At 44.1% G+C, this 27,121-nt stretch overlaps 1 protein-coding gene across 9 annotated transcripts in view; it reads right to left on the bottom strand.

The window, feature by feature from the left end:
* cpx (synaptic transmission protein complexin) overlaps positions 1 to 27,121 on the bottom strand; it is a 482,383-nt gene that overhangs the window by 293,857 nt on the left and 161,405 nt on the right. Inside the window, exon 1 of one of the 9 annotated variants that reach the window (XM_087349768.1) lies at positions 26,658 to 26,812. The exons of 7 other annotated variants lie outside the window; for them this stretch is intronic. The gene's annotated coding sequence lies outside the window, so the exon portion shown is untranslated. Of the gene's footprint in view, positions 1 to 26,657; positions 26,813 to 27,121 lie in introns of those variants that run through there. One more of the 9 variants, XM_087349773.1, reaches the window with a different exon arrangement.

Below are 27,121 nucleotides of genomic sequence, written 5' to 3'. Positions count from 1 at the left end.
ACTGTCTCGCCGCTGCGTGGTAAATGTGCTGGAACTGCGTGGAACGCGTCGTGACGTGTGGATAAGTCTGATTAGTTCCACGTCGGTGGAAACACTTCGTACTGACACTGATATGAGGCCGAATTAGTTCCAAGTGTTTGTGTGACGCCTCCACGGCGGACACTTGAACCCGCAACCCAGCGGCGTACATCCGTGTTCAAAACATTGCGACTCGTAATTGTGGAGAATACACTCGATTCGAATCCCGGTCGGAGACAAACCTACGACTTTTCTGTTTGATGTTTCAGTCAGTCACCTGACCCTGGAATAGAAGTTATCCCCGTGCTTAATTAAGCACCACGCAAATTTGACGTCTTGCGAAGTGGAGATAAAGCTCCAAGCGCTCTTAATCTCGGCACGAGATGGAGGCAAGTGGTCAGCTGCAAACTCCGGCCGCTTTATCCCCAGCGGCGCACACGTAAAAACACGCAACATCGCATTTCAGGGCATTTTTCCATCCCAAAGAATGGGAATATATTACACACACACGAATGGCATCAGGCCAAACAAACGATTTAATTGGTAGTTCCTTATAAAACTAATGATGGCGCTAACTTGCAATGCGCGAAATTCATGTTATAAAAAACGGAGACCGAGAAATCATGAACGAAAGAATTTACGGACGTGAACAGAGGAACACAGTTTGCTGCAAGATGCGGACCGCGCAGAGAACACAACAAATAATCACTGCTTAATGCATTATTCAACGTAAATATTCCAGCAGCTCATGTTCTATTGTGAAACGTAACGAAATCTACCAGAGAAGTTTCTATTGTGTATGGATCTCCGTGGATGCATAATAAATGGATCTCGCTTCCCCACACGCACTCAATTCGCTTCAGCGGAACAGCCGATAAACAGCCCTGAGAGAGAGAGCTGCTAGCTTAAAACACTGCACTTTGTAAACACGTATGAACAGAAGTCCATTCGTTCATAGGTCCCGATACTGACTTACACCAACCAGCAACCTAACTGCTCTAAAGATCACACAGAAAAAGTCTGAAATATAAGAATTCCTAAACATTACATATAAGGTGAGCAGTTTCAGTTGCGTTGGCAGCCCTGCGCGGCGTTCAGTCCGTCCGTCCATCCAAACGCATTTGGCCACTCAGAACGGCTGGACGAATTTTCACATTTCAATTTTGGTTAAGATCCAAATGCGTTTTTCCCGCGAACGTGATGGCCGGGGAACCCCCAAGGGGGATTCCCTGCCATTCACAAAGGATGTGTCAACTTCTGATATACAAAATTTGATAAAGTTACATTTAGGCTCAAAATACACCGTGGGGTGTAAGCAATCGATAGGAATATTTTTTTAAAACAAAATTGTACATTCATTTCAATGTAAATCCCCAAAACCAAATTCAACCAAACTTCGTCGAAAACTTCGGTTAAGGAATTACTTTCCAATTTTGCAAATTGCGTGTTACGAGACGAATCTTAGGTGAATATAAAGTCCACGGAAGCCCTCAAAATAATGCCAATTAGCTGACTTCTGTGAAAACAATAATTAACTCTCTGATTACACAAAAGTATCCAGACACTCGGCAAATCACATCCCTTCTAAAATCATAAACTCTCTTCAGATCTCGTATTTTCGACGAGTGATGTTACTTCCATAGGCTTACTACGTGCGCGTTAAAACATTGCGCGGAAGTAACTCGGCAATTTTGAATCAGGGATAACAGAATTAATTACAGTGGAGACAATGTGACCGAGTCACAAAACTGTGAAATGTTTCCACGCTTCAATTACTGGGACGTTTTACGTAACAGAGACGCAAACACCGGCCGGCAATGACTTTCTGTCTCACTACGCGATCAGCAATGTTAAGAAAAACACAATTTGACATGCAGGAACTCGTCTGAGCAATTGTCTCCAAGTTCCAGCGTTTAACCTCATCTGCACGCTGCATTACGCGTCAAGACACCCACGTGCGTCCTTCAGTTCAGACAACGTGATCGATTTCGCAGCGCAGATGAATAATTTATTTCAATTACAAAGTCGCCTGTTGCTGATATGAAAAATAAAATAAAAAAATCACAGCTGTTACGAAATCTGATTACGGCTTCCATAAACGAGATTGTGATTGCAAATTCGGATTTCAATTTCCGAGATTTTGAAGGCACTGAATACAACAACAAAAAATGGCGTTCGATTTTGCAGTTTGATTCCGAGGCACGAATAATTGCAGGCGACGCGACTCTGGGACAATGCACATTGTTCCCTGCCTCCGAACGCCTTTCCCGTTCATACTTTTTACGTCACGACACAAAGCGAGTCTTTCGGAGAACTGTCGGAAACTTGACACGTCCTCCTCCTCTCGCCTCTATTGCAATTCTTCTTTATTCCCTTTGCCTCGTCGCCTCTTCCTCAGTTTCATACCATCCTCCTTCCTCCCCTCCACCTCCCAAGAGCCTCTTCCTTCACCATTAAGTTCGTTCGCTTCCAAAACTCAAAAAAAATTCCCAGTTAACGAACCACTCCATCTTTCGCCGCATGAGTCTGACCGTGGACAGTCGACAAGGGGTGGACCTTACGACTGATGGTTGGTATCGGAGGGGGTCATAACCCCTCATGAATGGTAGGAAATAAGTGCACACAGACGCTTAGTCCTGATGAACAGGTAACGCCTGGGGAACGCAAGAGTTCTTTTGGGATGCTGTGCGTAAGAAGACCAATCTGAAGGAGTGGGTCGGATTCCTCGATCGCTGACTCTTGAAAACACGTGAAGTTAATTTATCGGTTCCATTAAGGCGGATAATTTCGTGACTGAGCCTTCTCAAGACGGACTTCGCTGTGTGGATTCAGTTTTACACCACAAAACACCGAACGCCACGTAAGGCAACGAGTCTCTCAGCGCGACTTCTGAACGAGTTTGAATCGATTCTTGAACGAGTACCTGCGGGTGATATTCTCATTACGATTACGATATTGAGTGAAAGTGCAAGTGAGTATATAACTTTCTCAGTAAATTTCAATGTCTTCTTAAGAAGACCATGGAACAGAGTCCTTGAAAACTGGAACAAGTAACAGTCACCCAACTAGACCAAGAATGTTCCGCCTTTCAATAGACTCGTGTTTACACGAAACGGAAAAAAACCCTACCTAAAGCCAGATCAATCCGGTCCACACTTTCGAATCAATTATTGTGAGGGTCACTTTAATATCATCCTTTGAAATACGCGCAGATCCAGACCCTAAAAAGAACTGGAATTCACACGGCCTATGAGGACGTGATGTTGGTCTTCTGGATCGTGACGCGCTGTGGAACATGCTGCCTCCGTCTTCAGAGCCTAATCACATGAAGACAGAACAGACCTCGCGCCCCGAAACGTGCGATGCGAAACAAAGCCGCAGGTTCACAAACCCTTCAGGAACGGACTTCCGGTTTTCGTCTAAAACCCAGAAGAGACAGCGGAAGTGGTTCTGGACTCGGCGGATACCCCGGGCTACCAGTCGAAACAGAATTTGCCACACCAAAGATCCCCGGACGTAAAAACTGGGATGTTAACGACTTCGGGCGATACCGAAGCAAACAACAAAGAAAGCACAATTAAAATTGGCTAATGATTGCGGCAGAAACCGTTCAGGGCGCGTGCTCGGCAAGAGAACACAATCCAGCGCTGGAATTATAGATAACGAACCGAAGAACTGCATTGTTGCTCAGTGTCTAATTACTGCCTTCATTGTCACGTCCCAACCGCGGGCGGCAGTCAGAGCCCTCTGTCTAATTAACGCAGTTCTCGTGATTCATAGCGAGTTTAGGCAGGCAATTAGGAGATTCAGAAACCAACGGGAATCGAAATCCAGATGCGCGACATCGGGGCTCAATCCGATGTTCGCATTGAAACACCGCAGAGGCAAACAGCTCCTGCTCTGCTAACGACGTGCGCGGATTTCGCTCTCTCCCTAACCGACGCCTTGTGGTGCACCAGCGAAAACGTCACCACAATCAAGGAAGCACACGAATATTCTCTGAATTTTACGAGGGTGAAGAAGATTTAATAATCGCCCTGATGATGAAGGCAACACGCACCTCCGAAACGTCGGTAAGCGAGACTACAATGCGCAATAACCCAATGAGAACCTGAAATCTCGATTCTTATCATGTCACGACGTTTCTCCTCAGACATTTCGCGTCGCCTGCCTCATTCGACTTCAGTGACGTATCTGTCCTCTGGGCCCGGTGATAATTCCTCACGTCGTAGACCGCTGCAGGCCCCGCTGCCCGCATTAAACGCAAGAGCCATCTCGGCCAAATGTTCCTCCTACTGCCCCCTCGTTTCGTCACCCGAGTTTCGCCGTCACGTTAAAATATACAAGTTGCTGCATTTTCTCGTTTCTTCGTCCTATAGAAAAGTCCACATGCAAACTGAATGCATTCGTTAGCATAATCAGTAAACTAGGCTACACGCTGCTTTTATCGGTCCTTCCAGGCAAATGGTTGGACATAAACAACCTAACCTGCAGCCCTTTAAAATCTTGTTTAAGATTCCTCTCCATTCATTGTATGATAAATGCAGTCTGCAACTGATACAGCGCCTTTAAACAGTTTAGCATCTCCTGACATGTTCAGGCGGACATCAGAAAACCTCTTCAGATATGTTAGGAACCTCTTTTGACGTGCAGATGGACGGACAGACAGACGAAATATTTATTAGGCTCTGCAGGTCGCCCGAAACCAAAGGTCAGGTATGAGAAGTGGACGGGCAGTTGGCCCATCACGAGATGGAGGACACAGACTGGCAGCTGCTGTCAGTGTCAGGAAATCGAGTTTGCTTCAGGAGATACAAAATTCACAAGGTCGATACTGCCCCTCGATATCTGCAGTCAGGCAATACAAGAAAGGTAAAATATAAATAAGCATTATTACCAGGTTAATATTTTCAAATACAATGCACGGAGCATCCGAACGGAACGCACGGACATAGTTTAATTTCCGTTGCTACTCAGCGGAATTCTGTGACAGTTGGTGGCGGGAGATCGCATTAAAACTTGTCAGTCTGACAGAGGCCTGACCCCTCCTCAACAACGCGTTATAATCGAACAATTTTCTTATCACGTGACATGAGACGTCTCTCCACTCGACTCGTATATTCAAGGAATGCCGTGCACAGTAATTTCTGTGAGAATTCTTAATGCGATTAGCCTCGTGGCCATTCTGCTCTGGAACACGTACCCACAGCCAACATCAGAACCAAGAAGCCTGTAATTAGTAAAAAAATTCACCGCCTAAATTCCTTTCCATGTTTACAGAAGGTCGCCACAAACGTCTTACTTCCCCAAGAACCTCTTTAATATTATCCTCTCGCACGTGCCTCAGTCCCCACGCGGTCTGCTCCTTTCGCGTTTTCCGAACAAATCTTAAAGGGGCGCAAGTTTCTGCGAAGACTCGCGGCATAAGCTAATGAGAGACACGAAGAGAGGAATTATACGTAAATGAAGATTAATTATGGCGACAGGAGAAAGACATTTCGGTAGTAAAATGATAACCGATACCAATTTAAATCCATGACTCACATCAAAATTCGGCGCCAACACATGGACCTTAGGATTTGAGGACAAAGAAAGACAGGCCAAAGCCGAGATAAGATCTGCAGGCGACCAGCACGAAGATTCACTAAAGTCACAGCATCAGGGCACCTGCAGCGATAATTATTCCGTCAAAGGCGGCGCTTGGATGCGACGCCACTGACGCCATGGAACAAACTGCTGAGACGCCACTGGCCACTCAGATAGTCAAGAAATTCCCAGCCGGGTGTTCGTTACCGTGTTCACAAAAGCCCACCACTGGTCCCTATCTTGTGTCTTCTAAATTCAGTAAATATCCTTCTGTTTTTGTTTCAAACCCTTTTTAATATTATACTGCCATCTACGCCTAGGTTCTGCAGGTTGTTTCTCTAACACCCTGTACGAGTTTCTTGCTCTGCTCATCACATTCTCGGCGCTTTCCGTACTATTCTCGGACCTCAGACCTGCCCCTTACTGGTTTTCCGCGACTGCTTATTCAATATATGCAAGCGCCCTAACATATCTGGAGGCAGTCTCATCCATCGGAACCCGAGAACGCGCCATGATATAGGGACTCGGGCCCACTTAAGACGGGCTATGTAGAGTTTAATTATGGACTGAACTGTACTAATACGGAAAATTAAATCTGGACGTCAGCGAATCTCGCATTCTTCAGGTGGAGATACGATGTCCAGTTGTAGTACAGAAGCAGGCAGAAACATCTGTAACCAGAGCGCGGTTCAACTCAGAACTTCGCAAAGTAAGTGGCTCAGAAATGGCCGCTCTCCATCCACTCTGTGCCTTCCGAGTGTCCCGTGGCTTAAGCACATTTGGGTGACGTCATACTCCAAGAGTCTCTGGCTTCCGTCCTGGTTTCGGTAAGCCTATATCATATAAAAGGATGAGAGCGGCAACAAAATCACATCAGCCGTCAGTCAATCTCTCTGGGTCTCTGCACACAACTACTTTATAAATTTTGTTGTCTTCTACTGTCCACTTCTTTTGTACACTACAGACGTCAACAAAGTTCTTTCGTTCGTTAGTCCGTCCGCCAACAAAACTCTGCCTCTCTGGTGAAGAGAGTTCAGAAATCAAACCTATCCTACCGACCCGAGACCCTTCAATCGAAAAGAAAATATATTTGCTCATCGGAATGAAGATTAGTAGATCCAGGGCACCCCGTTTAATATTTCGCAAGGCCAACCCCAAAATCTTGATGACTGCTAAAGAGTCATGTTCCGTTCTGCCAAATGCATTTATGGATCGCCCTCAATTACGGATGATCGCTGCCAAAATCCAGGAAGTATCAGAAACATTTGTGTCTCCTTCCCTGATATGAAAGTTCCCACGGCACCCAACAGCCCACACCGACCAGAATCCCTTCCAACAACGGACGGTCCTCTAAGTGAATGCTGAGGTATAATTTTCAAACGAGTTACAGCAGTTTCATTTCGTATTCTTTCCGATACACAATTCATAACAATCATTCACCTCAACGCTACGTAACAAGTGCAGTTGAAAACTGTCATTAAATCATGCAAACATTGTGGTAACATTCGCCCGCAAACCATCGCAGTCCGTGGCTTTGCGAACGGCGATACGCAATTATCCGCCCGCCCTGTTTAAGAGCAGACAAGTGGCGCGAACGGAGAAATTAATTTCCCTCGACGGCGACGACACTCGACCATTTTAATCGTCCAATATATTGTTCGTAGCATGAATCTGAACCCAATATTATAAGGCATCGTTTCGACAGACAGACAGACAGGCATCCTCGTCCAGAATGAAGAGTCGCATTTGCTTGACACTGGAAACGGTCTCCGCTCTTGAAATACGAGCGATTTCAGCTGCCTGGCCACAAAACACGAGACAACAAGATTCATAAGCACTCTATCAATTTACTGACTGAAATGCAGCCCTGGTACAAAAAATTCCATTTGTCGAAATGCAAAAGAATTTTTTTTTTTTTGCAAACAACGAAAACTTTTCAAACATCCATTACCACTCACGTTAATTCTTGCAACTTTCGATTAATTTCTAACATCTCAGATAGACAACGCAGGAGATAGACCCACTTCAAAAACAACAGCATCTCCTACCTTACCTTAAGGAAAACCCAGCTTCGTGCTCGATGAAGTTTTAGAACATATGAAGGCTGGAAAAATACTTAATTGGAACATTTATAATTTTTACCCATCGTCTGACATTAAGGTGACAAAATAAAGAAAGGACGAGATGACCGTGACACGTAACAGTGAAGAATACACAGCACACAACTTTGGTTGAAAACATTTAGAAAAGACATGACCTCAGATGCTTATGTTTAGACGGATGATAATATTAAAATGAACCGTATAACAACACAGTATAAAGGCGTGGACTGGATTAAACTGGCTCAGGATGGGCTCCACTGGTGGATTTTTGTAAACACGGTAATAAACCTTTCAGTTGCATAAAATATGGGACATTTCTTGCCCTGGAAGTCAAATATCAAAGCTCAACAGGGGGCCATGAAACAGAGTTTTGATAGCAGTGCGTCCAACTGTCGTATTTTTCATTCTTCCCCGCCCACAGACAGAGATGTACAGAGCATTCTGACAACCGAGTATTGAACAGTGTAACGTTTCGTTCCAGGAAGTCATTTTACGGTGTAAAATGTGTCCCGTGGATGGAATATATATAAATTCACTCTTGCTTTTAACCTGAGTGAGATTTTCTTTGCTTTAGGACAACGTCGCGATCGGAGTACGTTCAGGCAAGCACCGTTGTTGACTGACTGACTTTTACACTCAGAATCATCGGTGAAACCACTAAATTGCCATTAGTTACTTCAGCGCGACGCCCGCGGTTGGCAATGCGCTGTTCGTACCGTGCGCCCGCCCGCGGCCATTACTGGCTGAGAGGATTTCATTACGGCTGACAAGCGTCAGGGCACAAGGAAATATAAATTTCTCTCCAGCAATGAAACAAATTCCCTTCATACTGCGCCCTCATCTGTTCTGATTAGCCTGCCCCTGCAGGAAGAAAGAAGTTTGTAGCGAACATTTCTCGTAACCGGGGGGGGGGGGGGGGGGGGGGTCCACAGAGAATGTTTCGCGTAATGTGAAATTTAAAACTGCAATTCAGAGTTGGGAAAATTTTCAGAAAAATAAACAATTTTTCACAGACGCGCGACTTCACGTTTATCTAGGATAACAGAGGTGAAACTATGCAGAAGGCACCAATAACAAACGCCGTAACAGAAGGGGTAACACGATTTGCCACCCCCAACTTCGGTGTTACTCGATCGTTGACAAACACCAAGGTCGCGCAGGGTTCATGCAATGCGGTCAACTATACAATAAGGGATTGGAAAGGCTGCATTTTTACCAAGTGACTGAATGACCGATTCCATGCAGACGAGTCCTTCTAACGAAGGCAGACAAGGACTCCCCTGATTTTTATGCAACCCCAAAGGATCATTGCCGTGTACACAGCCTACCACTGAAACTATCCCGAGCCAGATGAATCGAATCCGAATATCCAAACCTGACTTCCGTACGATCGATTATGATACGTACGCCCACATACGCCGATGGTCTCTTCCCTTCAGACTTTCCAGGCACAACTGTATATGATTTTTCATCTCACGTGCGTGCTATATGTCCATGCATCTTATTCTCATGATTTCATCAGGGCCTGAGCTGTGAACCAGTGAGTAGCAAATGAAAATGAAAAATTAAGTCTGCATTATGCAACAACAACAAAAATTCTTCAAGGTGAATGTCCAAGCGAACAAGGCCCACGCCTCAGACCGGATGTGGATTCGCACGGAACAAATGTAATGGTACGAACACGTAGCGACGACTTCAAATACCAAATCTGATCAAAATCCTGTCACAATTCCGTACGAAAGAAACCTCCCTCGTACGCGTTCACTTCACACACTTAGTTCTCGGAACACCTCTTTATCGGTTGTGAAAGACCGTTTCCGGGCGTTATTTAATAACTGAATATACACTCGTCGAAATTATTGCTTCAAAGACCCCTTCCAGGCCACCAGCGATTTCAATTCCATTATACGTACGTACATGGCCGATGCGATGAAAATCAGACATGGCTAAACCTTAATTAAATAAGTGGACTCTCTTTTTTTCTATCCGCCCAGTCGACGGCTGTGTTTCGTATCACCACCGCGCGGGGCAGCACTGGGCTGCAATGCCAGTTGCATACACTGAGCGACGTGCTAATTAAGCAATTAAGGTGTGGTTTAGCGGCTCGACACCAGGGTGCGGGACTGTCCGAAGGTGTGACTGCTGCCGATGTGTGGGATAAAGCGCGGAGCGGCGTGATTTACGAGGGAAAGGTTTTTTTTTTTTTTTAAATTTTCGCCACTGCGTCAAGACCGAAACTGGGACAGAACTGGATTCCCATCCGGTGGGTATTGGGGTTAATGCGGCCGGAACGTGCAGCTGACCACACTCATATTCATGAAGTGGCGAGGCTCAAGAAGGGTTGAGGTTCATAATGTGGCGTGGCGTTTAAAATGAAAAAAAATCTTTATCTCTTTAAAGGTATTCGTTTGAAAAGTAGGTCGTCGTATGACAAAGTTCCTCCACGAAGCAACTCACCGGAATTCAAATTTTATCTGAAGAGGGAGTCTGATACGTTCCTAGGACTGCACATAAAACCTACGCGCATCACTTCATTTACAAATAATTCCCAATAAAGTGGGAAACTGACGCGTAAATACGAGGACGCCGTTAAAGTGGAACTCACAAGGTGCGTGTGTGAGGACTGGACGGGGTCCAGTGGCGGGATCCAGTAACCACGACAATGAACCTTCCGGTACCAAAAATCGCGGGGCGCGTTTTGACCAGCTGAGCAACTCTCATCTGAACCATCACCTTTAAAATTGAGCTAAGTAAACAAATATCAATGCGGTTTAGCAAAACTCGATGTAGATGGATTCATTTCAGTATTATCGCCCCTTCAACGCCTAGGTCTTTCAAGTGATTACTTCCTTCAGCTATTCCGGTCAAAACTTTGCGTGCTTGCTTTTCTCGCGTCTCTCATGCGTTCTGCATGCCCTGTCCATCTCATCCTCACTCCCAGTTCCAAACATCCGCTAAGCAACCTGCTTCATAACGAGAAATGAACTTAGTTTCACACAAACAGAACGACACGTAGCAATCGGCAGGACTTAACTTCGCCGACGACAGACGGACGGACAAACACAGAGAGGAGAAATCACTCGCCTCATTGAATTATGCAAATTAAGCGGACAACACGCACACACGGCTAATACGGGACGCCACTTTGACCTTGCCAAACCAAAGTTATCCATGTCCTGTGAGACTTAGCAAAGTCCGTATTACTACAACCAAAGGACGAATATCAAGTGTTTTTTAGAAGCAGACCGGAAGACGACAATTTATGAAATAATAGTCTCGTAACACCTAGGATTATTTCCCGCACGCATTCGTATCTCGACTCTTTAGTGTAGTTGAGATACATTTCGCAGTGAAGACTTATAAATGACTGCGAGCGCACACACAAGCAATGATAATTAAGAAACGACTCAGATTCAAAGTCTGTATTTTCAGATTTTCACAGACGTTGCTTCGAACGATCACTTAAGAATCTGCAAACACTGAACGAAATAATGTTCATATTCCGACGACATGCGTAAGAGCACGTACCTGAAAGTAAACGATAGGTTTCACTGCGTTCAGAACTCCCTGCCGTGCACTCTCGCGGGTGGGACGTGTGCTGCAGCGCACAGTTTGTAAACCGCAAGATCGTTGGCGAGGATCTGCACCCACTTCGTCAAAAGAACTCGCACATTCAAACTGCGAAAGCCCACCACAGCGAAACAGGAATTCAAGTTTACTCGTACCAGCAGTCTGTCTGTCTGCTACGACATAAAAATCGATTTCACCTGCTAATGGAGATGCTTAAGTTTTGTACGTTTGTAAGAGAAATATTCTTCTCGCATAAATTACAAAGAAAAACAAGGAACAGAGGTTCGCCTTCCCATAAATCCACATTTTCCGCTTCGATGTTCAAGATTTTCCAATAATTTAATGCAATTTTCAGTCATTTTTCAGTGCACTATCGTTATCGGCCATACCTTCAGATGGCAGCACATCTGCCTTAATCACAGCAAGTTTCAAAACCTTTCTGCTGCATTAAACTCGCCCAAACCTCATTCTGATCGAACGGCTGACGTGTCCGTGTGTGTGTCCCACTTACAACCTTCTGACCAAAAGAACGGGCACCCTCTCCTACCACCAATAATATCACGGTGCTTTCGCGAATTTCTGAGGTGGAGACGACAATTAATTTAAGGCCAAGAAAGCATTTTCGGTAACAGACAATTTTGAAAATATGGAAATTACGTAACGGTATAGCCCTGATGATGGAGGCAGCAATGACCTCCGAAGCGTCGGTAAACTTCTACCACAACACACAAGACAGACATCTACTTTAGGGTATCACGTTTAGAATGTAAAGGAACAATATGGCGGCTGCGCGCTGCGTACCTGTGTTCAGTTTGCCTTTGAAGGCAAAATTTCGTATCAACACAGGTCACAAACATAGTTTAAATTTGTGCACTGTACGATGGATACCTTACGAGAATGTTCCAGAAGATTTCCAACAAACTTGAAATTGTCGCAAACTGCATTCCTGCAGTAATGAGTGATAGGATAAGTAATTAGTAATGAATTGGAAAGACGCGATGCGGTCATGTAATATCTTAAGGTATTTGCCGTCAGGGATAGAGCTTTCTCCAGACTTAGATCCGAACCCAGGACTTAGAAACGAAAAGGAGAGCCAACCTCTCGGTCAGATCACGTTTCACATCTGTACTGACAGTGCCAGCTACAAGCCAGCGGCCAGGCTCAGGTTATTAACAGATCAGCAGTTAAACACGCCACAAACTGAGCACGTCGCTGGATTTGCATGATTCTCGGCGCTTCCTGGATCCAGCGACTAAACAAGACACTTAGTGGAAATCCGACAGACGTACCACTAAACCTGACAGAGTGGAGTGCCCGCAGATAACGGGGAAACAAATGGCGAACGCACCAGTGAAATTTCCCTTGTACGTGGTTGTTATTTGTTCGGAACAGTAATTGAGAACTGCAGCTAGCGGGCAGGTATCGAAAGGGCGCATTTTTCTTTTTAATTAGCCCACACAACATGTTCAGTCGTCGCTTTAACGTTTTTGCTGCTCTGGAGATAACAGTCCAATTAAAAAATGTGTCACCACTGCTCGAGGAAAATACATTCTGCAACATCACGGCGATCAAGCCAAGAAGGAAATGCACGACGCCGGGTTCGAAATAAGAAAGAAGCACAGAATATCTGTTAGAAATATTGAAGTGAAGATAACATTTTGGAAACGCAGGATTTCAACTCAGAACTGACAGGCTTTGGCTGTCTTCATTTTCCGATAAAATTTCGCCAATTTTAATTGCGATTTTGCGCAGAAAAACTTATGCCACTCATACAGTAAGCAGAGAGACAAGTGCTACAAGACGTCTGGCATCTTCCGGCGAAACTCACAATACTACCACGAGATAGCAGCAGCAGGAGCAGGTGTGCGTCTGGACACGACGTCGCAGTGTTTTGTTTGCGGAAGGATGCGACACAGATACAGCTCCAAACTAGCAGAGCAAAATTTTGTCGCCACTCAGTCAACTGGTCGAAAAGAATCCCCCTCCCCCCTTTTCATTCAAGATGGCGAATCTCACCTCCAGAATGGACCTCGGCGGTCTGTAATTATTGGGATTTTTAAAGGAAATGTCGCTCGTTATTTCAAAATACAGCGACCGAGCGCTCAACCACACAAAAACGAAACATTTAAACACGTCGTTTCCTTCAGATGTTTGAATTCCCGAAGGCCTCAACAAATTTCTTGCTTCAAGGTCACGGAAGGACCTCATGACGTTCACTCGCGTGGGCTCCGCTGTTTGTGCTGCAAATGTGACTGATTTTGCTGTGACCTTGAAACTTGCAGTTGGGTGAAGGCTACCAGAAACTGCAATCGAATGCACGCAGATTCGCCTGCACTGAATATGCTCGCTGAAGCGATTCTTTCATCTCTGGCCGATTTCCTCGATCGCCGTCGAGGTTTCGAAGTGGATTTTCTCTTTTCGACAAGACAAAAAGGGGCGGAGCGGAAAAGTACAAATTGTGGGGCTCCGAAGCATGAGATTTGTTATTTGTGCAAAAACGTCTTATGACTTCGACCCTTCAGACTGAGGTGCGACCCAGCGCCTACGTCCATACGCGGCCCGTCGTGTGTCAGAGAGGATAATGGCTGCATTTTGACTTCCATGTCTCCGACAAGCGTCAGTTAGAATGTATGGAGCCCGTTCCTCCATCCACTGTTCAGGTAAAGGTTGCAATTCAGGGCGGTTATACCTGTCCCACACAGACATCATCACCCCCAGTTCTCCGCCTTAAGTTCCAACCCCCTCGCCCCAAACTCCCTTCAACATTCACGCCCTCTTCTCATCCATCACCACGAGGTCTGGGTAGGGGGGGGGGGGGCGAAGCGACTGACAGTACAACAGCTCAGTGTGTGCGCCTATTATATGGACCCTGGTTCATTTCCTGGTGTGTACAAGCAGAAAAGATACAAAACACACATTGGTCCAGAAACGTCTCTTCTTTGAGACAAGCTGGCTCAAAATTTATACGTGCCTCGTGGTGAGAGATTCTCGGTTCGAAATTTCGTGGCAAGTATCATACTTTTCTGTGCTGGGAGTATTCCGATCAGCTGTGGACTGTCATGATTCCGATGTCGGGAGATTGCAAAACTACGAGCAGCCTGCAATGTGAAATGCAGAGACGATGAATGTGCATCTTATTATCTTTCGCTCACTTCGCGACATCACGGACAACCAGCCTTCATTTCAAACTCTAGATGTGAATCGGTACAATTTGCATTTCTAGTTAACTGTCCCTAATCTTCCTACATAAGATGGATCAAGTTGTGAATTCTTACATGAAAATAAAATGTAAACAAATTGCCAGTAATGCCAACACAAACTGTTAAAATAACAGAAGAAGTCAATCTCTGAACAAAACGCTCATGTGCGTTATCAGACAACAACGAAGTCCCTGCCTTTACACGAGGGAAACTGCGACCTCCGAACTTCGAAGCTGACAACGCGAGCCCTCTGGAGGGAACGTCTCTCACACCTGACAAACTTCGGAACTGATCAAACAGTCTGGCGAGACACAGGAGAAGTGTGTCCTCAGTCACTAACCTGCACAGTCCGTCAGCTCCGTAATCAACAAGGACTGGATAATCTGATTTCGGGTCAAAGTGCGTAGTAGCCCACGCAGTATGGGCCGGCACGACGAATATTTTCCTATAGAGGCTGAGGAAAACCACGAGAGACCTCACTCATGACAGCCGGTCTCCGAGATTCCAAAAAATGCATTTAAAATTGTGTTCAGAAAACCTCTTCGAAGGCGGCCACATTGAAGGCCGGGGAGGAGAAGGAGGGGTGGGGAAGCCAGCTCCACGTAGAAGAGTCGTTATTTAGTAGCTGATAGTCACTCAGCTGGCCAAGAAAGGTCATTATCCTGTTCTCAAGAGCCCTCCAATTGACCCTATCCTGAGCGTTTCCCATATAAGGCACCGCACGCATTTGCAGTCATGAAGACAAAACGGACTTCGTGACTTTCTACAGGGAGCGGAGTCGTGACAACAAACTTTACACTTGAGAACGGATTAGGTTCAAGAAAGACGGAGCAAACTGCACAAGCAGGAACCTCATAATTTGTAAGCCTGTTCCTCGTCGAAAATAATTCTGGCGCGTGAGATGGGTGTGACATGTAGCAAACACGAAGAGGTCAGAGATGCGCGCGGTTTATTGAGAGGAAAACCTAAGAAGAGGCTGTCGCTTGGTTTCGTAAGCACAGACGACGTCAAACGCCGTCCAAGGCGCATCACTTCTGCCACGACGCCGATCTCCCCAGTTACACGGTCATGACGCGCCATCCGGCGAAGTACCAGTTTCCTCAGGTCTCACTTCGACTGCAGCCGCCATGTTTACTTCATACCCTTCCTCCTTCACTCCCCCCCCATGTCTCCCCCTCCCTTCATATCGTCCTTATAGCTTTATACACTTTATATCCTGAATTATAAATCCTCAGTTCCCTGCATCTGAGATAACAGAATTTAACCTCTGAGTGCCGGCTTAATGCTGCGTTCCACCCGCCTGACTTCTGCTTCTAGTTGCTAACCGAGCCAAAGCGACCGCTGATCGTCCGACATCTTCTTAAACAAAATACAGGCTTCCATAACGAAATACTTGGTTTATTAAAAATCAAATTGCATTCCTCTCAAACACCAAAAGGTGCACAGAAATGGCTGAAGAATGTGGAATCAGACACCTCGTCAATTATTCACAGACGTCCCGAGAGCAGTGACGCAAGCAACCAGCAGATCATCTCGACCTCTGCACCACAGCCAAGAGACTGGAAACCTGACAAGAACAGAAGAAACTACTTTGCCTTCAGGCACAAGCGCGTAACAACCAACGCAGACAGGCATTCCTTAAACCAGCGACATTCCGGAAAACATAATCGCGTTAGTTCTCCACAGTGAAATGGGAAATGCGTTCCGTGTTGGCGCATTCTACGCGTAGTATTCGAGACGTATCGGGACCCCGGTCGAAAAACGAGCTGCGATAAGTCGTAGAGCTTTTCCTCAGTGCCTCCAGGGCGAGAGACACGCCACTGAGCATCAATTTCCTCAGTGCCTCTGCGCAAGTCCGCGGACAGAATGCCGTAATCGTTTCCTTCCCGATCTCTTCATAATTCTCGCTCAATTATCAATTATTCGAAACAAAAACATCTCAGGCTTGCCAAAGAATCAATAGAGAATCAAAACCATCAAAATTCCGAGGCTTCAACATCACTGCAACTGAGTTCTCACTTAAACTAATGCCACCAATTTACACATGACCTCTGACCTCGGTGCAGAGAGAGAGAGAGAGAGAGAGAGAGAGATAGAGCTGAACAAAGAGACAAAGCAGGGAACAAACAGCGACCAGTGACAAATGTTCAGCGTTTGTAATTCTGCGATGATTTGCAGGCCTACGTGGGTACCAACGTTTCAGCGGGAACGTGCCGACTCCATCTTCAGGTCGAAATATATCAGACCGATACGAATCGACATTAAAGTCGTCACACACAAATGTTGAATTAAATACAACCTCAAACAGCTCAGAAGTTCCCGACTGGCAGACACAGCTTCAGTGTTACGCAAATGAGAACCGACCAACAGGGGTCTGCGAGCCTCTAGGTTACATCCTTGTGGGTTGCTGTAATAAAGCCACGGAGCTTCCTTTGAAGTAGTTATGTGGCAGAGGGCGACACCGCGTCACTGAAAAATGAAGAGTTTCTGTTGGCAGAGCAACGAAACAGAGGGGGGGGGGGGTTGGAATTCCACGCGTCTCGTAAAAGAGACCAAGGCAAAGCAGCGATTTGTGTAAAAGCACGACGCTCCGGCATTAATTACAGTTCCATCCGAAGAAGGGTGCGGCCTGATGTCCACGACGGAAAGAAAATTATAAGTTTTATTAGGCGGACACCGATCATCGTGGGTCTGATCCGCTCACTCGGTCTCGCGATAAAAGAAACATCCGGCATATTTCCTGAAACGAAAAGGCCGATTGATCAAACGAAATGACGCATGCGCGATATAAGGACACGTGCAAACGCGCGATCTTCATACACGCCGCCGAGACAACCTCAGATTAACCACTGACTTTGTCTGGTCGCTTACAACCCAGCGCTCGTAACTTGGACAAGAAACAAATTTTTTTGAACTGTTTCGAAGTAAAAAAAAGAATGGGGGAGGAGCGGCTAGGAGTTCTTTGAACACAAACGAAAATCGACAATGGTCTTGATCTGCCTGAATCTTCCCTGTCGCCTCTTGCTTCCAGATTTTCTGCTTGAACGAAGTCAACGCACTGCCCATCGCTTCCATGCGTGCTACATTCCCCTCGTATCTCAACGTGCTTCATTGCATTACCACAGTAGGAATTAGTAAAAAGTGCAAACTTCATAACAAAAGAATTGCACTCGTCCTCGAATCTCAGAACGCAATATTCTACTCGACTCAATTACGTTGGAAACTGATTTGCATCTTCTGAACTTTTCAACAGCGGTCTCTACCTTAGATGAACTGTGGCATTTCAGTTCGCCTAATATCAACTCCATATCCAACAGCTGACAGGATTTCTTCCACGCCCAAAATACCGTGAGAATCTGCATGGGATCACCATTCTTAAACCCATTTGTGGCTTTGTACGGTGCTCGTAAATCTTTTCTTCTCGCCGATTTCTTTGTCTTTCAGGAATTTCCACGCGATCCTGAAGGTTCTGCTAACTTCACATTTTACATTGCAAATAAAATATCCACTTCTCTGGCTCTGATTCTGCAGCCAATGGAATTTAGTCTGCTTACAATCAGGTTCACAGTTGTATAAACTATCACCATCAAAATTTAAACACTTTACATTACGTTATGCTCGTGTACCTCCCACATAAAAAAATTCGCACGACCGCTATGTTGGCATCACTGATAATGGAAATTGTGGAGTACAAATGTGGGGTCGTCTCTAGTCACTTGATGTTCCTACCAAATCTCGTCAATATCCGTCAACGCAAGGATTTCTTACCTTATAAAGTGAACATTTAGCAAATGAAAAAATAATTAAAAATACATCGATTTAATCGATCAGTAACAATATCGATGCAGTGTGAAGATAAATGCTAGGATTTTTTCTGACAGAGGCCTGTTGTGTTGGCAAGCCCTGCTTCGTGTTCTGCATGAAGCGGGCTCGAAACACGACCCACAGATTGGCTACCCTGACAAAGTTTTCCGTGGATTTCCTCGAGCACGTAGTGGGAAAATACCTACAAGTGTGTCACGAGCTGTTCCTTTCAGGGCTCTGATATTAGAGGAGAGACAGGAAAAAATATCAATCAGGAAAAGACGATTCGGTTTTTATGTGGTCAAAAGAAGATAAGACTCGAAGCAAACGAACGGGGTTCAAGTCCCAGCAGCTCGGGCAGTAACAGACCGAAGCATTAAGCGTCGTTGGTGCGTTTCCAGCTGGGGAAGGAACTAGGTCAGCTGACACACAGGCGCCGCAGTGGCCACGACGCTCCTGCGACGGTGACATAATCAGGACAGCGCACACAAAATTATCACGAACCACCGAACTGCACTGTCAACTGTGAATTAATCCGACGCGGTGCAAGGTAGGCAAGCCCGCATCACAGGGTCGATGCTCTTGACGTCAGTATTAGCGCGCGCGTGACGTAGGAGTGACGTCACAAGGATATCTGGCAACGTCACACCTACCAGCACAGGCTTCACAAAAATTGTCTCGAAAAACTGTTCACACAGGCGTTCGGCGTTCACGTCTTACGCTGCACTGAAAGTTAGGACACGCGATTTTTTAGAATAAATACACGAGACAGGACGCCAAAACGTGCCTGAACAATTACAGCGAAGGAAGTTCATGAGGACACAGCGGTGCTGGGACATTTTCGGATTTATATTAAATTAAACGGCATTAATAACACATTACGTTAAGATACAAATTAAATTGTTACAACAGACTTTTGTTTTATGGATGTTTTCTCTAAGACGAATTTTCAGCAAATGCCGTACATATTAAATAGTGTGTACAAAATGCAAATAGTCTTCACACACGTTGCCGTGAACTCCAGCAAAGTCATTCGAAAAATGTGTTCTTACCGCAAAGTAAAACGCCTCTACGCAAGAACTGAAAACAAATTTCCAGACCTGTCGACATCACCATTTCAACTGTCCTCTCTCTTAGCTGGTGGGTCGTCAGCCATTAATTTTGTTAACGGGGCCTTCACAGAACGTAAAAACAAATCACGTTCCCCATCCGAAAGTGAGCGAGAATCATTTCATTGCCAACCGATGGCATTTTGGATCCGAAACATAACTCAAATTGCTGAATGTTCTGTGAAAAGTCCGATCCTATTATGAGCTATATAACTGCTCTTCTTGACAACCGCAATGTATTGATGGCGGATCGATCGATGTGTGAGCCGACATCGGAATGAGGACTAACAATTATGATTGTGTTGAAACAGCAGAACCCGTCGTCTGCACACAGCGGCCGGCTGGCTGGTGTACAAGCAAGCGTTGCGGCCTCCGCTGTTCAGAACAAACACAGTCTGTCCCGGAAGGATGCGTCTACACACAAGGTCAACATTCCGTACTAAAACGCGTATACACAATTTTTGGGGACACGCAGTCATGTCGGCTCTAGAGACAGAAAGTGAATCTAAACAGCGTTGTTTATTTCGAGAAAATAACTAAAGCACGAAAATCTGTATCCACGTGGCTAGGGCACTAGTGAGTTCACGCCGACACTTACAGATTATTCTTCCTGCACGTCGTTGAAACACAGGCCACACAAAATCCTTATTCAAACGCCAACAGTACGTTTAGGAAGTCAAGAAATGTCCCGATTTTTGTGAAATCCGAACGTATATTGTCGTGTTCACAAAAGCCGGCCACCACCGGTCTCTGTTCTGAGCCAGATAAATCCAATCCATAATACCGAAGGCTGTATTCCTAAGTTTCGTTTAATACCCTCCTCCCATCTACGTTCAGGTCTTCATAGTGTTCTCTTCCCTTCGAACTTTCCAACAATTCTGCCGCCCCCTGGTTGCTACGCGCCCCGCAAATCCCAGTGACCACCTCGATTCGATTACCCTGACAACACGCGGTGAAGTGCGCAGGTCACGACTTCATTTATTATGCAATTTTTTTCGCCGCTCCGTCGATCCGTCTTCGCAGGTCCAAAAATACGTGATCTCAAACACCCTCAATCCCGGTTCATCCCTTAACGCTGATAGACCAATTTTGACATCGATACAAAAATGTTTACGTGTTAGACAGCAGAAGGCAATTAATTCAGGCTGCTAGAAATTCCCTCACGAATGTAATTTTCATTTGTTACCATCGGTCCCAGATATTTCAACCTCGTCACATTTTCAAAGGATTTATTAGCCAACTTCACACAACTACTTTACCCTGCAGTTTTGTGATGCGTCGTCAACACGGGCTTAGTTTTCTCTGCGTTAGCTTCTAGACCGACTTTCCTATTAGCTTCTGAAAGAACTTCTGTTTTCCTTTATGGCATTTGTTTTCAGCCATTAACTTAACATCACCAACACAGACCAGAAGCCGATGTGTCTTTGTCTCATTAACCCTCCTGATGGCGAATTCGTAAGCTCTGTTAAAAACCAACGACGATAAAACATCTTTTTATTTCAGATATTTCTGAAGAGTCCTGCATCAGATGAATACGTGGATGGTACAATAAGTTCTACTTACACATTTTAATTAGCCACATTTTCCGCCCTGAGACATGCCTTCATGACTCGAATTCTGTACAGATTTCATATTTATTCATGCGTGCCCTCTCATTTTTCATTAATAATGTTTGTGTGTTTTGCTAATTACTATTTTGAATCAATGAAATTAGACACTTATTATAATCAGTAGACGCAGACCACGTCTTGAGGTCCCTGTCACTTCTTCCATCATCACAGTCAGAGAGAGAGAGAGACCTGGTTTCAAACCCACACATCGCATCAGAGACACAGTACGTCAGTGTTCTGTTCACAGTTCATGAATGTGACTGCACTTTGCGAATACACCACTACTTCATGCAGCCATCAGTGTTTGCTTTAACGCACAAAGAAAAGCAGCGAGGAACAGGGGACGGTAGGCAAGCGACTCTCTGCTACAAGTTACGAGACGCTTCGCCCCTTGAATAATTACAGAAAGTGAACTATTTTCGTAGGTAAACCGTAAAACTGTAGACAGATTTCTCTGACAAAAGTTACGTTTCCGTTCTGTCGAAATTGTTTAAAATAAACAAAGACCACGGCATTCTGGGTAATCAATACTGTTATCCACAGGGAAATAAGAGATAGCTGATGGATCATCATTAAACACTATAACACTTTCTGATACTAACACATATTATGCAGGCATACACAAAAATTGTATTTCTGTGGAGAAAACCGTTTACACCCCTTCGTATTCCACTCGTGGGGATTTTATCACCCTCAACTGCAAGAGGCTGAAATTGTACTGACACATATGCAGCCCCCCTCCCCCCATACCCCACGTAGAAAGTCTAATTAAGCATGAACGGAATTTAATATTTTGTTAGTGTCTTAACATCACAGCGGCCGATAAAAAATGAACACGCTAAATATATATGAAACTTCCCTCGACACATTAATCACTTACAAAATACGCAGAAAACAATTTGATTCCAAGCAATGAGCGGGGAAATTTGCGACTCATTATCGATGTTCACTCCCCCCCCCTCAAATTGTTTCTAAAACACGCGGTTACAAAATGGAAACAAAATTTAGATTATAACAGAAGCGTCACTAATAACTTAGGGCAATAATTCAGGTCCACATAATTTTATTACATGAGAAAAAATTAATTTCAATTATCCCCTTACAACATCCGCATCTCCTCCAATAAATGACAGCAAAGGTCAATGCACGTGGGTCATTTGTTTAATCATGCATGTGCATCTGAACACGTCGTTATGAAACATTAACTACGATTATACACGTTGAGTGGCGATTAGCTGAAAAAAGCTGATCGAGTATTTCTCGGCGACAGCGAAACTGCACCAAATGTTTTCATGACCACCAAATCACGAAGAATGTGACGCGAAGGACTTGCAGTGCGCGGAACAAGAAATACTTACCAAAGTTTGGTTACGAAACCTGAAGGGGACAAACAGCATTGACACCGAACGGCTTCAAACCCGGCTGGGGTATCCGACTAACGTGACTCAGGGTTTCGACCAAACGCAGTTATAGTACCTTAAATTAGGCCACGACCGCTTCCTTCCATAGCCTTTCTGGTTCATTATACACTAACCATCGACAATGGGTAATCTGAGCTATTGAAAGCATCATTAAATAAACAACACACAGAAGATTTGTGAGAACGTAAATCCTGCGAAAAGAGGGCCTCAGGGTGTGGACTGGGTTCAAATGGTTCAAAACAGGGGCTACTGGCGGGAAGAAACCATCTTCAGGGTTCAGAAAAATGGGGGAATTTACTATCTTGACGAGAAATTACAAGTTTCTCGACAAGAACCTTGTTCCACCAAGACTGGTGGGGCTATGACGAACTATCATGTTCCAATTTTGCATTGACAGGTGTTGTTATCCTACTCTGTAAGCTTCATTTTCTGATCGGATGCGTTTATAAGTACCAACATCGTTTTTATTTCAATGCCATTTCAGGCTTCATTAGTTTCAATGCATTCCACGTTCATAAACACGATCCATTACAGGATATTTAATTCTAAAAAAAAAAAAAAATTATTCGACGTAAATAATTCGTCAATTTTCGCATAGGAACTTCAAACGATAGCAACACGGGATAAAATAAATTATAAATTAATTGTATTTAATACGTCCCGATTAACGTTTCCATGGTAACGCCCTCCTCCCTGCAACGTGCAACAACGTCTTACGTTGCTTCGTTCCGTCAGTTAGAGAGCACCGACACTTTTCAGTGAGGTGGGACCGTGGCTCCTGAGATTCGAACCAGTGGTATACAGAAACAAGCCCACGCCCTGAATTTGTGAAGGTAGGTAACTGCATTTATTTGCATTTCAAACGCTCATTAACAGCTAGGCTTATACCAAGTCAGAACACAAAGTATTTACAAATCATTAAATTGTTAAACACCTTAAATGAGCTACTTCGTATTTAATTACCAAATTAATTACTCAAAGAAATCACTTGATTCAGGTACGCGTCTGAGGGTCCCAACGTAATCAGACATGAAAGGGCATAGAAGAGAAATCTCACGTTGTGGCGCTCGGTTTGTGTTTTAACATTCAAATAAGACGAGAAACAAGGACAGACCACAATATGGTGCAGCCTTAATACGGATTATTCCAGTACCACTAAATAACTCAAACGCTTCGTCAGAAAACAGAGAAATTATAATAATAAATATCAACAGAAACGCAGGTCTATAAATAAAATTATAATTCTCAGGAATAAAAATTGGCGCTTGGGAATTCTGTTTTAACCCCCCCCCCCCCGCGACTATTCTATGGGTTCATTACAGCAGACCATGAAATCTAGCGGGAAAAATAGAAAACACTTCTCCCCTAATTTATCGCTCAGCGGGAGGTCCACATGCGGGGGGTTCCATACACTGCGTTTCTGCTGCTTTCATCTCGAAAGGCACACAGATCCACTGTGTAAGAGAGAATAAGCAGAGAATATTGGAGCTACGTCATCATCACGGCTAACAACAAACCCAAAACGCACGCACGCACGTCACAGAATCTTGAATTAAATTTCAATACAAAATAAAAACTACTCCGGACGTAAGAAAGCGTCCCTCTTGCTGGCGGGAGTCTAAAACCCAAGTTTTGAGACTGTGAGTCGTCTATCCCACGTGAAGCAGGAACACGCCAAAGACAATTTCGTGAAATAATAATTTATGAACGTGCCCTGAGCCACACAGACACACCCTGAGGGCAATAACGGAATAACATTCAGTGGATTTTGGTTTGGATATGACAAGGGAGTCTTAGGTGTGGATGTGGCCCTTCTATCTGGCGCGTGTAACCTATCCAATGTTATCAGCCCTTCGATGCGACTTGATTTAAGATCGATACGCGATTCGATCGTTGATACTGCCGTAGAAAGAGTCGCAACACTTCATTTCACTTGCAATTTCCACGTGCTGCAAAATCCCGTCCTGTAGTAAAGCCACTATTAAGTTAGTTGGGAACTTAGGCTTTCTGTCACAGGCAGACCAGAAGAAAATTCGAAACGATCGCGTGTCAACTACGGGCTGCAGGGTTTCAAAACGCCATATTCCGCCACGTTCATTAGTTTCCCAACCCTACGCAACGCACAGAAAGATGGTAATTTGTCAGAAGAGACTTCAGATAGCCCCTTCATGCACGTAGTTGCCCTTTTTGCAAGCATCTTGATGTGTCTAAGTTATTTATCACCACCACAACGAAACCACTGGGCCGTATACATTTTGGCTGTTTCCACTACAGACCAGCAGCTCCGATCCCCAGAGACACGAAGAAACACGAGAAACTGTGCCTCAACCAAATTTGTCTAATTTCACGGCAGGCATTAATTGCCAACCAACTGGACAACATCCACTCCCCCCCCCCACACTTATTGGGCCACCGACCGAACTACGTGTCCAGCCAATCAGAATCTCCTCTATCAGCTGCGTCAATTATCGATTGGCTGATCGTCCGATTCACGAGCTTAAGGTTAATTCAACAGTTAGAAAAGACTGTTCTAAAATAATATACTAAAAATATAAATTTAAATTGAATGTACGACTGTAAGCTTTCTGTAATGACTGGCGTATGGAGAAATGTTTTCTACATGTACGACTAGTCCTCATATGGTCAAATTAAAAAGTAAATATTATCAAAAGTCCACATCTGTTATGTTTCACGAAGGCCCTTCTTCTCCTCATGAACTACTATTAAGTTTGCCAATAATAAAGAACACAGAACAGGTAACTTTATCAAGACTGACACTCCTCAGAGAGGAGGCAAACAGAAAAGACCAATAAGAATATAACAAAAACACGTTCAAACTATGAAGTTCAAAATACAGAAAAATTATGATAAAGTCTGAAAGAGCTAAATCGATCACTAACAAGTGACTGGCCGGAGGAATGTTCTGCGATTTAGCCAAAGCTTTCGGCTGTGTAAATCAAGAAATTTTGTTAACTAAATCACTTTTTATGGCATTCAAGGGGCAGCCACAAAATGGCTCAGATCCTGTCCTAGAATAAAATCCCCTAATGACACTCTGAACATTTTTCTTTAAACTGGGGAACAATAGAGCCCAGGGGTCAATTCTAGGGCCTTCCCTTTCCATAGTGTACGTAAATGACCTCCCTCCAAGAATAAATAATTTATCAAAACCCATAATATTCGCTGACGTCATAAATTATACGAAGAACTCTGATGAATTCTGGACAATGTCAACCAGAGTTCTCCCTCAGATGAGAAAATGGTTCACTGACCCTAAATCTAGATAAAAGAAAGAAATGTAACAAAACTTATAAAAGATAACTCACCACAAAACATGCCTTAGGCATTGGTTACATTGAAGGGTCATTAAAACAAAATATTTTGGTTTACAGACTGAAAAATCATATTCATCAAATGGCTCTGAAGTTAAGTGGAACCTGTTATGGAGTTGGATGCATTTTGCCTGTTCTCACTCCATGATGAAGTATGGAATAATTTGTTTGGTGGTAATTCACTTTTAATGGGTGGCGTCAAACCCAAAAATTCGTTGCAAAAATCTATTTAAAGGGATTAGAGATCTTACTTCTTCCATGTGAATAAATAATCTCATTAATGAACTTCACTCTGAACAACCAAGAACATTTTTCAAATTCTGCTGCACAATTTTGACATGTGAAATAAGCAACAGGTTCACAGGCCAACCATGCTTTCAGAAAAGTGCATTCTTTGCCAGCATCAAAATTTTCAACAGTCCGCCATCTTGAGAATAAAGTAGCATTAGAAAGGTACTTAAGCACACATTCACTTGACTTTGTTGAAGAATTCCTAAATGACTCAAAATGTTTTCAAACGTTTTCTTGCCTTTGATAGTATAAATGGGTAATATAATTTATTTGCTTTGAATGGGTGAATTTATTTAAAACAATTCATTAATTTATGTGGTTTATAACATTTTGAATTCATCTTGTATATACTTGTTGTGTTTTTATGATCTGTTTCACATCCTATTGTCATCTGAGTAACTTGTGTATCCAAGAAATAAAATATTATGAATTCATGTATGTAAGTAAATGTACCAAAATGAAAATAAAATGCTTAATTACGCCTGTGTACAGAGTTCACACAAAAACCTGGTGAGTTATATGACACAGATTTGCTACACACATTATCCAAATCATAATCTAAAACCACAGGGGAAACTGATCAAAACAATTAGTATTAATTATGTTTTACTTACAAATTCTTCAACTGGATTATCGGTTGCAATTCACTTATCACACATTCTACTCTGCCTGCGCTGATAAATCCACGAGAACACAAGAAAATATACTTTTTACACACGAAACTTTATAACCGGCCATTAACAACACGCCATCTTGGACTGGAGTTGAGTGCCAACATGACGAACGTAACGGAGCCAAATCTGAAATCATTCGATAAATACAGGTGTACCACATCAGGCCTGTCATCGCGTGGTACAAGAATTACTCACGTCACTTAAATGCAGTAAATCTTCAAGGATAAAAATCTAATTCTGGCCGTGTCTTCCCACAATTCAACACGTCTTGAATCCTCTGGCACGAGGACATTATGGGCGATTCCGACGGATACGCGCTGATACACATTCCATCGAGGAAATGCATCGTCCCCACACTGAGCACACAATCGTGTGTGAATTTCAACCCCTTGAACACCTTCTGA

Source organism: Zootermopsis nevadensis, unplaced genomic scaffold (genome assembly GCF_977971745.1).
Source record: "Zootermopsis nevadensis isolate Lab colony 2312 unplaced genomic scaffold, Znev_1.0 Znev_ptg000016l, whole genome shotgun sequence".
NCBI classification, from domain to species: domain Eukaryota; kingdom Metazoa; phylum Arthropoda; class Insecta; order Blattodea; family Termopsidae; genus Zootermopsis; species Zootermopsis nevadensis.
This window is presented reverse-complemented; position numbering and strand designations above follow the sequence as displayed.